Consider the following 13,920-nt stretch of genomic DNA (forward strand, 5'->3'; position numbering starts at 1 on the left):
GGGCTTACTCCCAGGTAAGTGTGGATAGAATTGCAGCCAAAATCTAATTTATATAACAGAAAACTAGAAGAGTATTGTTGAGAGCAAGGCTTCCTAAGGCTTCCATGGTCACTAGACAGGAAACCAAAACACGACAGGTAATAAAAAGAACTGTATGATATTATGTGTGAGTTGAAATGCTTTTTACTACAATCCAAAGGGCACAATGCTAACCCATTTTCCTGCACTGGCATAGCTGTGCCAGTGGGGCATGTGCTGCATCCTGCAAATGGGGGAAAGTCACAGAGGCCTTCTCAAGGTAAGGCAATGTTTGTTCCCTTACCTCAAAGTTGCATTACCCTTATGTTGGTGCTGGAAATTGGGTTAGGATTGCGCCCAAAATGTCCTTTTTGAGCTTAGCATGTATGTTTCTTTGTATGACTTTTAATCATTTCAAATGTTAAATTGTTCGTAGTTCATAGCTATTCATTAATGTCCCCAAAAATGTCTTAAGTGCACAACTCATTTTCCCCCAAACTCTCAGATCTGTTGTGGACATGCCAAGATGCAGAGTGCCAAAAATATATATTAGACTATTGGAGGAGGAGGTGAGAGAACTCCTTACAGTGGTAATTTTTTAATCTCTTGCTTAGAAGGATGTTTTTCGAAGGAAAATTTTGGAAGCATGTAACTGATACTAGATACGATCCCGCCAATAAGAATCTCTCCAGGCTGGTACCACTCATGTCGGATAAGCATGGGAACATCCCCCGCACACTTCTCAGCATGTGCTTTGCACACCATTGGAGGTAGCAATAGCAACAGCAACAGCAGCATGATGGATAAGCCCCCTTTTCTCCTTAATCTCAACCATGTTAAAAAAGCCAGACTTGAATCCCTGTTCCTGGAACTTGAAAGGCTGATTTAGAGGAAAAGGATGAAATTGACAGAGCCTTGCCTGTCAATGGTCCCTAATCTGAGCTGGGAATTGTACCCTACAGTTTTTATAACCACTCCCAGGCTTGCTCACTGATATTTTTCTTGTGTGTGTTTGGAAAGAGCTTTGCCCTTGGGAATCGATGGCACTGATTGCTGAAATTACAAGGGAGTACTTTAATTTTGCTATGCGTTTTTCTTACTTCCTTGTGGTCAAAGGAGGCAAACCTGTTTGCTACTCAACAGTTTCAGACTCACTCAAATTGATCAGACACAAAAGGAGATGATACAATAGATGATACATCTATTGTATCATCTCTGTTAATCCAGAGGTTCCCAAACTCTCTGGGAGTTTGGAAACAGGGGAAAGTGCTTGCGGGGGTGGGGGGCAAAGGCAGTGACGAGATTGCCGCGATCACATCGCTGCTGGGGATAGAAGGAGTTTTTTAAACTTACCGTTAGCAGTGACTTGGGGGGGCTTCAAGGAGCCCTTGGACCCTTTGCTGGGCTCCCCACATCTCAGAACAACTAAAAATAGCAATCACGGCCCACTTCCGGTTTGCAACTGCGAAACCAAAAGTGGGTTGGGATAGGTATTTTTAGTTGTTCTGAGACATGGGGGTCCCCGCACCACCTAGTGGGCCGGCAGTGCTAATGGTGAGTTAAAAAACCCTTTTTATCCTTGGCAACAGCACAGTCGTGGTGATCATGTTGCTTCCTTCACCATCGAAGTGACCCTTAAGGGGACAGAGACGGGGCTTCCCTGGCTGGGACGTCACAACATCCCAGTTTGAGAACCTCTGCCTTTAACTGTTGTTTGAAGAGGTGCAGCTTTTTATACCATTCCATGTTGAGCTGGACCAGCCCAAATTCTCTATTTTGCAAATTTAGAATTGTCCTTTTGCAATTTCATGCTCAGGAATTCTTTGAAAAGGTCAACAGGCATGTGGATGCGGGAGAACCCGTGGACATTATATATCTGAATTTCAGTAGGCGTTTGACAGAGACCCTTATCAAAGGCTGCTGATAAAACTCCACAGTCAGGGATTAAAAGGACAGGTCATTTTATAAATTAGGAACTAGTCAAAGACCAGGAAATAGAGAGTGGTTGTCAATTTGCAATTTTCACAGTAGAGAGAGGTGAAAACAGTGTGCCCCAAGGATTGGTCCCAGAATTGGTGCTTTTCAATTTGTTTATAAATGACCTGGAGATGGGGTGATAAAGTGCAGAAGGGATTGTGAAGATCTCCAGAAGGATCTCTCTGAAATGGGGGGACAGTTAATACACTTCAATAAGTAAGTATAAAGTGATGCACGTTGGGGTGAAAAAAAGTCAAAGTTTCACACATAAGCTGGTGGGTTCTGAACTTTCTGTGATGAATCAGGAGAGAGTTTTTGGGGTGTTGGTGGACAGCACGATGAAAGTGAAGACTGAGTGTGCAGTGGCTATGAAGAAGACCAGTTCAATGCTTGGGAAAATTTAAAAAAGGGATTGAGAATAAAACAGCCAATATTATAATGCCATTGTACAAATTGATGGTAAGACCACACCTGGAGTATTGCATCCAGTTCTGGTTCAGTTATGTCATTGTCAGTTACTTCCAGTGGTACTTCAAATAGGTGGGTCATGTGAAGTGGGATGGCCGAGGACAAACCTTGAGAGACATTGTTCTAGAGTAAGACCTTGGGTACTCATTCCAGAAACTTTGGAATGAATCACAATGAACAAAGAAAACAAAAGTTCATTACAGAAGAGTGTTTCATCATTCATGCAATCAGATGTTTTATTCTACATACACATCATAATGGCTGTACAGTATATGGCTGGGACATATAAGAAAAGATGATGGGATTCATCTAGGACAGTGTTTCTCAAACTGTGGGTCGGGAGCCACCAGTGGGTCACGAGGCAATTTTTGGTGGGTTGTGAAAAGTTTCCAAAATATTTTTTAAAAAACTCTTTGCTAGCACCCTTGCCCAGTTTGCAGAAGAAATTGTAGCAGAGGGAAAACTAGATGGAAAGACTGCTCTCATAGCTGGAATACTAATCTGTGAAGATGAGGTCACCTTCATACCCCAAATTAAAACGTAACAAATTCTGATTTTCTCTAGTAATTGGCATGACGTAGTTCACGTGTGAACCATGTTTCAGCCTTTTGTCTGGTCTGGAAGTTCCTCACTCAACAGGCTGCTCTCCAATTCAGCCGTCTTATAATCTGGAAGGACTGTAGCAAGGTTCAGGGGAACAGTAATTGTCTAGGGAGAGTCTAGCAAATGTCCACATACATACTATATGTAAGGTCTCTAGCAGCCTTGGGAGCGCAGGACCCGGATTTTTTAAATAAAAATATTCTTTCTTTCTTGATCTCTTTCTTTGTCTAGTAAAGATACATAGGTTGTGATAGTCATTTTTCAAAGTGGGACTCAGTGCTAAAATGTTTGAGAAGCACTGGTCTAGGATGTCCCAAGTGCTAAGCTCAGGCAGGCTCATTCACACATGAAACTAAATCGTTTCAAGAAGACAGGAGAAAAAAAAAATAGAGCTTCTACTGGATATTTGAATGCTGTCTTCTTATTAATTGCTCTCATTTGTTCAAATAAGGTCTCAGTATCAGCCACGGTGTAGGCTTCCTCATGAGGAAGCTGTTTCAACCATTCACTAATGAGGCTATACTATATCTCCAAAACTAGACGTGAGAGGGCAAAATGGATGCCATTTTTGGAATCGGCACCCCAAATATACCCAGGAATTGGTGTAACATTTAAGGAAGCTAAATGTGCTGTGGGATGCTGTGGGCATTTTCATGGCGGCAACTATGCCATGAGCCAAACACACCAGGGCCAGGAATGCATACATTCCTTAACAGTGTCGAGGAAACTGACCTGCTGCAGTTGCTCTTTCGCTAGCGAAGGAATGTAGAGGAGCTCAGCGACACAGCTGCGGGACTGCAGCTGCTGCAGAAGTCAGTGTTGGTGTACACAGGACACTTTCCATTTTAGTGTGAGCCTAAATACAATGATACTCGTCTCCTGGAATTATTTTCTATATTTGAAAGACTTTAGAGAGATTTAGGAGTGTGTTTACTCTTCCGTATTACTGTATATGGCTGCCAAAGTCGGGCAGGCGGGTAGACCTGACCTCTAAATTGGGAAGACTTTGGACATTGACATGGGCTCCAAAGACTATTCCAGCTGTTGCCAGTTTCCCCACCTGTTTTGCCCCCATTCTGCCCACCCCCACTGCCACCCCACTCTGTTTCACCCCCTTCCACTTTGGGAAGGGGCCCAAAAGAAACTTTGCACACCCTGATAAAATTCCTCTCAGAGGCCCTGCCTGCAAGGGCCTCTATGCGTCTACCTGGACTTGCACCAGGTCTGAGTAGGGGCAAGGGGAAATGCTGGGGACGAAATGGAAAGGATGATATTGATAGAGGAATCAGCGCATATAGCTGCCCTCCAAGCCCCTGAGTCCCTGATTCCCAGTGTTGTACACCAGTGAGGAAGCATCACCTGCCAGGGTTCCATGCTCACTTTGCTTCCATCCTCTATTTTTCTGGGTCTGGAGGAATGCACGAGATGCAAGGCATGTGCCACAGTATAGACAGCATTATAGATACTGTAACTATAAGATACTGGTAACATGTAAGATACATGTTACCAGTCATGCTCATTTCAAAAGAAGGTGCAGGAAGGGTCTCCAGGTCTTCCTCTCCAGTACACGTTTCTATATTTTTAAGTGGCACACCGAGTTTAGGAAATGAGCAGCCGAATGCCTGCACCCAGAATCTGTTCCTAAAATTATCTTTTCTTTTTTTTTTTCCTCTAAAGGGACTATATTCTGAAGGAATTCTGTGAATCCAAGAGGCTCACTGGAATGAACGGAGAAGCAAAAAGCACCATGGAATACGGGCATCTTTTTCAGGAATCCATAGATCAGTTCAGCTATGGTTGTGAAATAGACTTTGCCTTTATGTCTTCCAATGAAGGCTGAACAAATTCCAGTTTGGGACAGCATGGGTTCCAAGACCTTTAAGAAATATTCTCCAGCATCATTATCCATAGCGAGGAGGCTGACTCATTTCCATCCAAAATACAGACATTGTTTCCGCACTGTCCAATGAACACTCGAGACAACAGATATGGGAGAAAAGGCCACTTTATTTCACATTAGCAAGAGAAGAGTAGGCTGAGACCTGCAGCATCCGAGGCAGTGAAAGCCCCTGTGGTGTGGGATGGGAACTCTGGGCGGTACCAGAAACCTCTGCCCCCAGGCAGGCATGCACCTGACTCCAAGTCGTGCCCCGCTGCAGGGCGGCGCGTCTCATCCATGTCTGTCCCTTAAGGGGAAGGCAGCCGGACCATGGACTGCGCCACCTCAAGTCACTGAGCCTCTGAGGTGGGCCCTGTGGTCCCGCCCAGAGCCCCGTCTACGTCCTCATGCCGCCGAGCCCCTGAGGACTGAAATGGGGTTCCGCCCTGCCTATGCCGCCTGAGGGTGCATGCCCAAAGTCCCATTCACTCCTCCTAACCCACACCACCTGCCACAAGGAGGGGTCAGCTAGCGCTTGACCCCCCCCCGCTCCCAACCAGTGGCAGAAGCACCTTAAGGCTGTCCCACAGGTCCTTAAGAAAGATGTCTGCGCCTTCCTCCGACAAATGAACACCATCGCCCCTGTACAGGTAAGGTAGCGAGAACACAATTGCAGGATGCATTACCACCCTGCCACCAGTGTGAGACACAAAGCCACCAATGCCCTTGGTGATTTTCCTGTGCATCCTTTCAATCTTAGCACAGCAGAAGGCCCCTTGCCATACACGACGCTGCAAGACGTCCGACCAGACCAAGGTGGAACCAGGCAGCCAACCCATAAGGGTGGTGATGTCCTCGCGGGCTCTGTTCATCAGAGCCAGACCAGACATCCTGCAAAGGTCATTCTCACCCAGATGGAGCACCAAAACATCCAGTGGGGGGTTCACATTCAGGAACTCCATTAATGCAGGCAGCAGCTGGCCCCATCTCATCCCCCTCTTGGCTAACCAAGTAACCCGCACTGCTGGGCTGAGGCCCAGATGCGATCCGAGGAGGGTTGCAGCCACCCTCTTGCAGGCCCAAAAGACAATGGAGTGGTCGCAGATTAACACACGTACCGGGCTACCACAGTGTCCTGCAAGATGAAAGCAGAGATGTTAATGCAAGGTATCCCTGCTGCTGCTGCTGCTGCAGCCTAACATGCGTTCTGGGCCACCACAGCGTCCTGCAAGATGAAAGCAGAGAGTTTATAGCAAAGCATCCCCTTTAACACTGCTCCCCCCACAGATTGGGGAATGCCTGGAACACCAGAGTCACTGTAGTGGACCGTGCGATACTGGTCGGGAATGCCATCGTTCACGGATGTCCCCGTGGGGTAAGACAATTGGTGAATGAGGCGGTATACCCCAGGGGCCTTCTTAGGCACCACCCCCAGCGGAGAACCTTAAGGTCAGGTGGGGGGAGAAAGAAAAAGGGGCCCAAACACGCTCCAAATCCACCCCTTGGCAATTGTCCTCTGGACTATGCCTTCCATGCCCGTGACTGACTTCAAGTTGCGAGCTAAACTCACACCCTTGTGGTGTGGCGAGCGGATATGGAAACCCTGAGTGAAACCCTCCCACAGGAATACAGCCGCAGCGCGATCAGGGCACTCGTGCAGCAGCTCAGCCATCAGCGGCAGCCTAATCGGACTTGGCCTCTTTGGAATTGGATGCGTCACCTGCACCTCCTCCCTTCTCCTGACCTGAGCCTCGGCGCCTAGATTTCCTGTCCCAGTAACCCCTCGGGCAGGAGGTAAGCGGATGGTCAGCACCGCACAGTCCACAGTTGTTCAGGAACATACAACTTGATCTAGAACAGTGCCCCGAGGAGGCATACTCATAGCAGGCACATGGGGATTGAACCCGTCGGCCTGGTGCTCCCACCTGAGGCGGCCCCACCATGCACGAACTACTGTTCCTGGTAATCAGTTGGCTGCTCTCTGAGCGCTCACCCCCAGCAGCACCACCCGCCATCACGAGTTGAATCCACAACTCCGAGTTCTTCCTTTCCCAGGAAAGCTGTGGGTTATTCCCCATGCGCATGTGGAACTGCTCATCATAGGCCAACCAACCTGAACCTGAGTATCCCCTAAAAGCCCTGTGAATCAAGTCCAGGTACTTTGCTAGTGCCGGGCCTTTATACAAGTCTTTCTGCAGAACAACTCCCATGTAAATGGTAAACCCTGCTAACCAATTGGTCCAATTGCGATCAATTTTGGGCTTACGCAACGTCTGATGGTCCCGATTGCACTCCCCTGGCCTGATCTCAGGCTCTGGCTCCCTATGGAGAAGGCTGAAGAGGTCCACATACTCGCCCCTCCATATCTTTTCTTTAACTGCAGGGGCCAGATGATCCCCAAGTGGAAGAGCCTCCTACCCGTATGGCATGCGGGGAAGGGGGAGCCCCTTGAACCACCGCCTTGGAAGCTGGTGACAATAGGGGCCATGCGCCAGCTGCCAGCCCAGCCCCGCTCTGGGCAGGCAGCCCAGCATGCCAGGCTTGGGCTGCATTGGCCAGCTGTGATGCTGAGTAAATGTTCCCTTGTGCCAGCGGGAGCTCACCTGTCACTGTAACACCCGCAGCAAACTGCACGCTCACCCCCTGGGCGCCATCCTGCACCCAAGAGGGGCCCGAATGTAACACTGCCATCGTTTGTTGGGGGAGAGCCGCCAGCGCCATACCACCCTGCTGAAATGCAGCCTGCTGAGCAGCGCATCCCTACGGGGAGGCTGGTTGTCTGCCCTCCGGCAGCTGTGTAGAAACTGACTGGCAGCAGGGCTGCAGAGTCTCCCCCACTGCCAGGACGGGTGAATGCTGAAGCAATCCTGGTTGCCCCTCTGGGCCATCTATTACAGCCCCTGGGCGCCCTCGCTGATTGTGCAGAACAGCGCAACCTCCCCAGACTTCCACAACTCCAGCCAAGCCTCTCCCTCCATACTCACCCGTGTTGGCCTGGTCCCCTATGTTGGGGTTGGGAACTTCAACATATGCAGATGGAGCCACTGCTGCATCGTTGTCCGAAGAGGCCTCTGAAGATTCCCCCACTGGGGTCAAATCTGGGCCTGCAGCAGGCCTCGCAACTGCCGCTGGCCCGCAGCTCTCCAAGGCTGTAAGCCTGTCCAGAATCCCTTGCAGGATATCGGACAGGGAGGAGCACGCACACTTCTCAGGCAGGGCATTGCCCCCCACTCGGGGAGTACATGAAGGCACCATCTCCCCTTGTAATGCCATGACCAGTGCAGCTATGCTGTCCAGACCTAGCGTGGGAACCACCTGCCCCACCATGGAAGCCCCCGCGTTCCCAACAGGCACTGCGGCAGTGGGCGCCTTGCGGTTGGCTCTACACTGAGACCTACGCATGCTGACAAGAGACTGAAGCAAAGAAACAAGCTAACCTGGAAGGGAAGTGATGAAGACAAGTAGTCAATGCCAGATAAACTCTCATACATAACCCACATGAGCAGTAATTGCGCACCAAACTGTAAGGCCTCGGGGGGGGGGGAGTGTGGCAAACAACTCCCTGCCGACTACCCCAGCTGGACACAACCCTCCAGCTGCGCCTGGAACGGTGAACAAATGAAGCCCTACAGCTCCGCAAGGAGAGGGGACCCCCCAGAGGGAAAGAACCATACAACATTCACACTGCCGAGGGAGGGGGGCATGATTAAGGCACCTCTGCCAGCCTCCCCAAAATGGGGGAGAACCCCTTCGAAGGAAGGGGGCTGCCTGAAAGCGCCTCATCAGCAAGGAGAAGGGGAACGCCGCTGTCCTGAGGGGGGCGCCATGGCAGCCAGCCAAGCTTCATGGAGCTCCACTCTCCAGGAGGGGGGGTCTGAGGCACCCCGGCGACCCCCTGAGGGGGGGCAGACCCCGCCACACCACGTCGAGTATGCGGAAGGGGGGATCCAGCCCCCCCAGGAGCAGATCACGCCGCCACTGGCGGCCCAGCGGTTCCCGGGGTCCGAAGCACCCAGGCAACCACCCTTCCCTTCTTTGGGAAGGGGCCCCAAAGAAACTTGGTACCCCTTGCTAAAATTTCTCTCAGAGGCCCTGCTGGGGGCACTACTGTGGCTACTGCTGAAAGTCATACACACCAGGCCCAGGAACGCATGCACGACACTCCTTAACACAGTGTCAAATCTGGGGGGAAACCGGCCTGCTACGGTAGCTCTTTGGCTTGTGGATGTGCTTAACACGAAGACGTGTACAGGAGCTCAGAGACACAGCTGCGGGACTGCAGCTGCTGCAGAAGCAAGTTTTGGTACATGCAGGACACTTTCCGTTCTAGTGTGAAATATCCCAAAATACGATGATGCTAATTTTCTGATTTAGGAGTGCGCTCGGTTTAACACACTACTGTATCTAGTGGCCGATGCCACAAGTGCAGGCAATGTTAGCCCACACCTGCTTTAGAGCAAAACAGATGTTATCAAGCAAAGGCATGGGGAGGGATCCAACATGGCTACCGAAGCAGTCGCTCTTACGGTGTGCTCCGGTATTTAAATTTTATTTATTGGTTTTAACTATTGTTTTATCTAGAACTGCTGTGGCAGTTTGGTCTGTGAAGGTGTCCTCCTCCAGTTCCTGATTAAAGGTATCTTTCTGGGTGCTTTTTGAAGCTTCCTTAGAAGCAATTCTGATATCTGCACTCCCTGTTCAAATGGGAAGAAAACACCAACTTTTCCTGGAGAGTCCTGACCTTGGGTCTCCTCCCTCATCCTTTAAACAACCTAAACAATCTAAACTTGGGGATTTTTTCGAACCCACAAGGAGTCTCTCCCATGTTTCTCATGTAGAGGCCGATATAGACTTGCTGAGGACTATTGAGTATTCACGCCTCTCTCCTCTCACCAGATCTCTGATTAGAGACCTGATTGATGACCAAGTGTCAGGGAATTCCCTCCAAGTGTCAGGGAAGCTTTGCCAGACTCTGGCACTATAGAACTATTATTGTAACATTCTACCTCTATGTCCCTGGCTGTGAAGCAAATCTTCAAATATCTAGAAAATATTCTGCTTCTCTTAAAGGACCAGACACCAAATTATGTGAATCCCTACCTGCACCTCTGCAAACCTAGTTCTACTTTTAAATCTTCAGAGTCCCAGGCTTTTCTTCCTCTCCCAGAAGAGCCCCTTCTTCTACCATCCGGAATCTCTGCAACCAAGCTAATATTGGACCCCAAGAGTGTTGCCTTTTCAGTACATTATCATCCAAGGCACCTCGCGGACTGGACGCAGCTAAGGAAGGCTAAGAAATACTTGTCAAATATCTGGAGAATAAACCTTTCTAAGATAGACCTGTATAAAATCGAGAAACTGCCTTCATCTTTATGCCAGACATGCGTTCTTTTATATTTTTGATCGCTTTATGTTCCGAGTCTGATATTCTCTCATGCCCACGTTTTTAGAGACCTAGGTATTTTTCCTCAAAGACATTTTAAAAACCTGATTATCGCACGGCTGCAACCGATTAAATCCAGGAAGCCCTCTAAACTTTGCCACAACCAGAATGTCTTCTCCGTTCCTCATCCAGCTCTCCCTCTCCTCTGATGGCCCCTAGACTTAAGGACTCGAGCTGCCCTTCACTCTACACTTTTCTTTCCGACAAGCCTACTGAACTTAATGAAAGCTCTCCACCTCTGTGTCCTTCTCCTCCTTCCCTTTCACCTATTTGTGTTGTGGATCAATCTCGGCAAAGTGGTGTATTTACTCTTGTCGATGCCCAGGCGCAAGCTGTTCCCCCGAAGACTTTTCTTCTCTCTACCACGTCGTCCACCAAGCCAGCAGCCCTTTCTATGATCTCACATCCTGCTCCCCCAGAGCCTTGTACTACGGATACTTGGTCAAATTGAAATGATAAGCCTTATACGCCTGTAATCTCTGGCTCAAACAGTTGCGTTATTTCTGAAGCTCCCCCAAACATTGATGTTGATGTACCGTTTCAATGACTACTGAATTTGTCTTCATTCCCTTCACCCTCTGGATTCCCTTCCAAGTCTTCACTTTGCCATCTAGTAAGTCAGCTCAAATCAGGAGTTATATTTAAATCTGAGCTCTGTCAGGCTGCCAACCGGATCACAGAAAGGAGTCTATCGACGCCTTTGGAGAGGCCACCTCTACCTTTTGCACCTCAAAGCCCTCCTGAATCTATCTACTGCGACTCTGGTTTGATTGCTCTGGAACCTAAAAGGCCTTTATCCTCAGTGCCAACTACTCTTGATACCATAAATGTTATATCTTGGAACATCGCTGGCTGGATTCACAAATCCATGGACAAAGATTTTAAAGACTTTTGTACTCGATTTGACATAATCGCTTTTCAAGAGACCTGGCTACTGCCGGCAGCATCTCCTTCCATTCCTGGATATGCCGTCTTTGTCAAACCAGCCACCAAATCCTTGACCGGCAGAAGGGCTATGAGCTACTTTAATTTCTACCCATAAAACTTCAAAGACAGAAGTTCTAGACATCCTTCCTAGCTTAAATATTCTGGCCATATTTGTGACTTGGTTTCCCTCCTTTAAATTCATTTTGCTAAATGTATATTGTCCCCCCAAGGATTTGCACTGTCCTGAGATCTCTACGTTGGCTGCCTTGGACCAGGTGATGTCGGAACTGTCTGAGGAATACCCTGGTCTCCCCGTTCTATTAGTCGGGGACATGAATGCCAGAATGGGGCAAAATAACACCATCATGGGAGATAAATTGGGCCTAACTCCGGAAGAGATTACTTATCTCCCGGAGAGATCCTCGCCTGATGCTGGAGTAAAGGAAGCCGGCATAACTTTATTCAGTTTGATTTATAAATACCACCTCTTTATATGCAACGGCTTAACTCCAGACCCTGGCTCTGCTTCCTTTACCTTTCTTGGCCAAAGGGGCAATAGTGTCATCGACTACATGCTGGTTTCATCTACCTTTTTGCCCTATCTTCAGTCCTTCAAGGTCCTATGTAGGCCAGAAAGCGATCATATGCCAACTTCTCTGGTCATTTCCTTTCCCTCAGGCTATCAGGCAAATACTAAAGATCCAAAATCTCTCCTTTATTGCTATGTGAAAGAAGACTCCGCTGGTCAGACAAACTTCAGGATCAAGAATCTCGTCTTCTGGGATCCACCACTCTGTCATCTCTCAGAGACTCCATTTCCAAGGCTTCAAATCCCTTGGCTATCTATAATCAAATTACTGAAGAAATTAGGCCTCTTCTTGTCACTTCCAAGCCGACGGGACAAGAATCACATTCATATGGCGGCTGGTTTGATTGGGAGTGTATTCGACAAAAACGATTATTGGCCAGAGCTCTTAAAATCCTGAGGAGGGACTCTGCCGAAAACTTTGCCTCCTTGTTGGGGTTCCCCTCCTCCCCCGAGTCCCCAGCTTACCCAGGAAGGAGGCTTCTGGACCAGAGCAGAGGCAGCAGCCTTCCCAGCCCTCTCAGGAACAACCCTGGCAACTCCAGGTGAGAGGAGGTGGGAGGGAAACAGAGAGAGGAAGGGTGAGAGTTGTGGTAAGCCCAGGGAAGGTCAGGCCCAGAGACAGGCCCTTTTTGTACCATCCCTGTGAGGGAAGGGGAGGGGCCAAAGGGGAGGGGTCTGCCCTACATAAACCTGGAGGCCAGGGATGACAAGGCTGTTAGGAGTTAGGAGAGCAGGCAGGAGGATCTGCTGCTAGCAGCCCCTGCTCCTGACTAACAAATGCTGCCAACCCAAAGAAGGGGAACCGGGTGACGCAAGCCCCCCTTCTTGTGGGAAACTAGTCTGAGGCCTCCACAAGGGGGTCCCCCTTGGAAAGGCCAGGCAGGCCCTCCCCTCCCCCACAGGGAGGCCTCACACTCCTATATCCGACTGAGGAGAGACTATAAAAACCTTTTAAGATCTAAAAAGGCTGATCAGACTAGAAAGTCTTGGCAAGACCTTGCCTTGGCCGCGTTTGAAAAGGATTCTTCTAAGTTCTGGTCTTTGATCTCCAGAGGTATGAAGCCTCAACATGGCACTCTGGATAACCAGATAACTACCCTCCAGTGGCAAAATCATTTTTCCATGATTTTCACTGAAAATGCCAATCTAAACCTCCTATCTCCTTATTGCGATTTGGCTGCTCCTTCCCTCCGTCTCATAACCAATTGGGACCCCGTCACCTCGGCAGAAATAAAAGACTTGATATCGTCTATTCCAAACAACAAAGCCCCGGGCCCTGACATGCTACCAGGTGAACTTTTCAAACACAACCCAGACTGGTGGTGTAAAATCCTCATCAAATTATTCTCCTATATAAACCATTCTGGAGATTTTCCCCAGGGCTGGGAGGATAGTATTGTGGTACCCATTCATAAGAAAGGTTCCAAATCGGACCCCAAAAATTTTAGACCCATCAGCCTTCTTAGTGTAGCGTCCAAACTCTATACCAAGTATCTCCTACGTAAATTGGAGGAATGGGCTAAAGACAACTCGATCATCGCTGAAGAACAGGCCGGGTTCCAAAAGAGAAAGTCCACATTGGATCATAGTTTTGTTATCCACCACTTGATCCACAAATACACCCAGACTGGCAACAAAAGACTTTATGCTGTTTTTGTTGACCTTACCTCGGCATTTGATTCTATTAACAGAATGCTTTTATGGCAGAAGTTGTCTGCAACCAACATCGATAGGAGACTTCTTCTTCTAGTGCAGAGGATTCATACAAACACCAATCTAAGAGTCAGACTTAGGACATCTGGCACGCTCTCTGAGAAAATTTCTACCGACAAGGGAGTTCGACAAGGCTGCCTATTGGCTCCTTTTCTTTTCAATTTTTATCTAAACGACATCGTACATGCTCTCCAAGGACCAGAGTTTTTCCCTCCTGTGATGGGGGACACTAAACTTCCAATTCTCCTGTATGCTGACGACATAGCACTTTTCTCAACTACATCTATTGGGCTGTGCAGGTTA

Source organism: Tiliqua scincoides, chromosome 5 (assembly GCF_035046505.1).
Source record: "Tiliqua scincoides isolate rTilSci1 chromosome 5, rTilSci1.hap2, whole genome shotgun sequence".
NCBI classification, from domain to species: Eukaryota; Metazoa; Chordata; class Lepidosauria; order Squamata; family Scincidae; genus Tiliqua; species Tiliqua scincoides.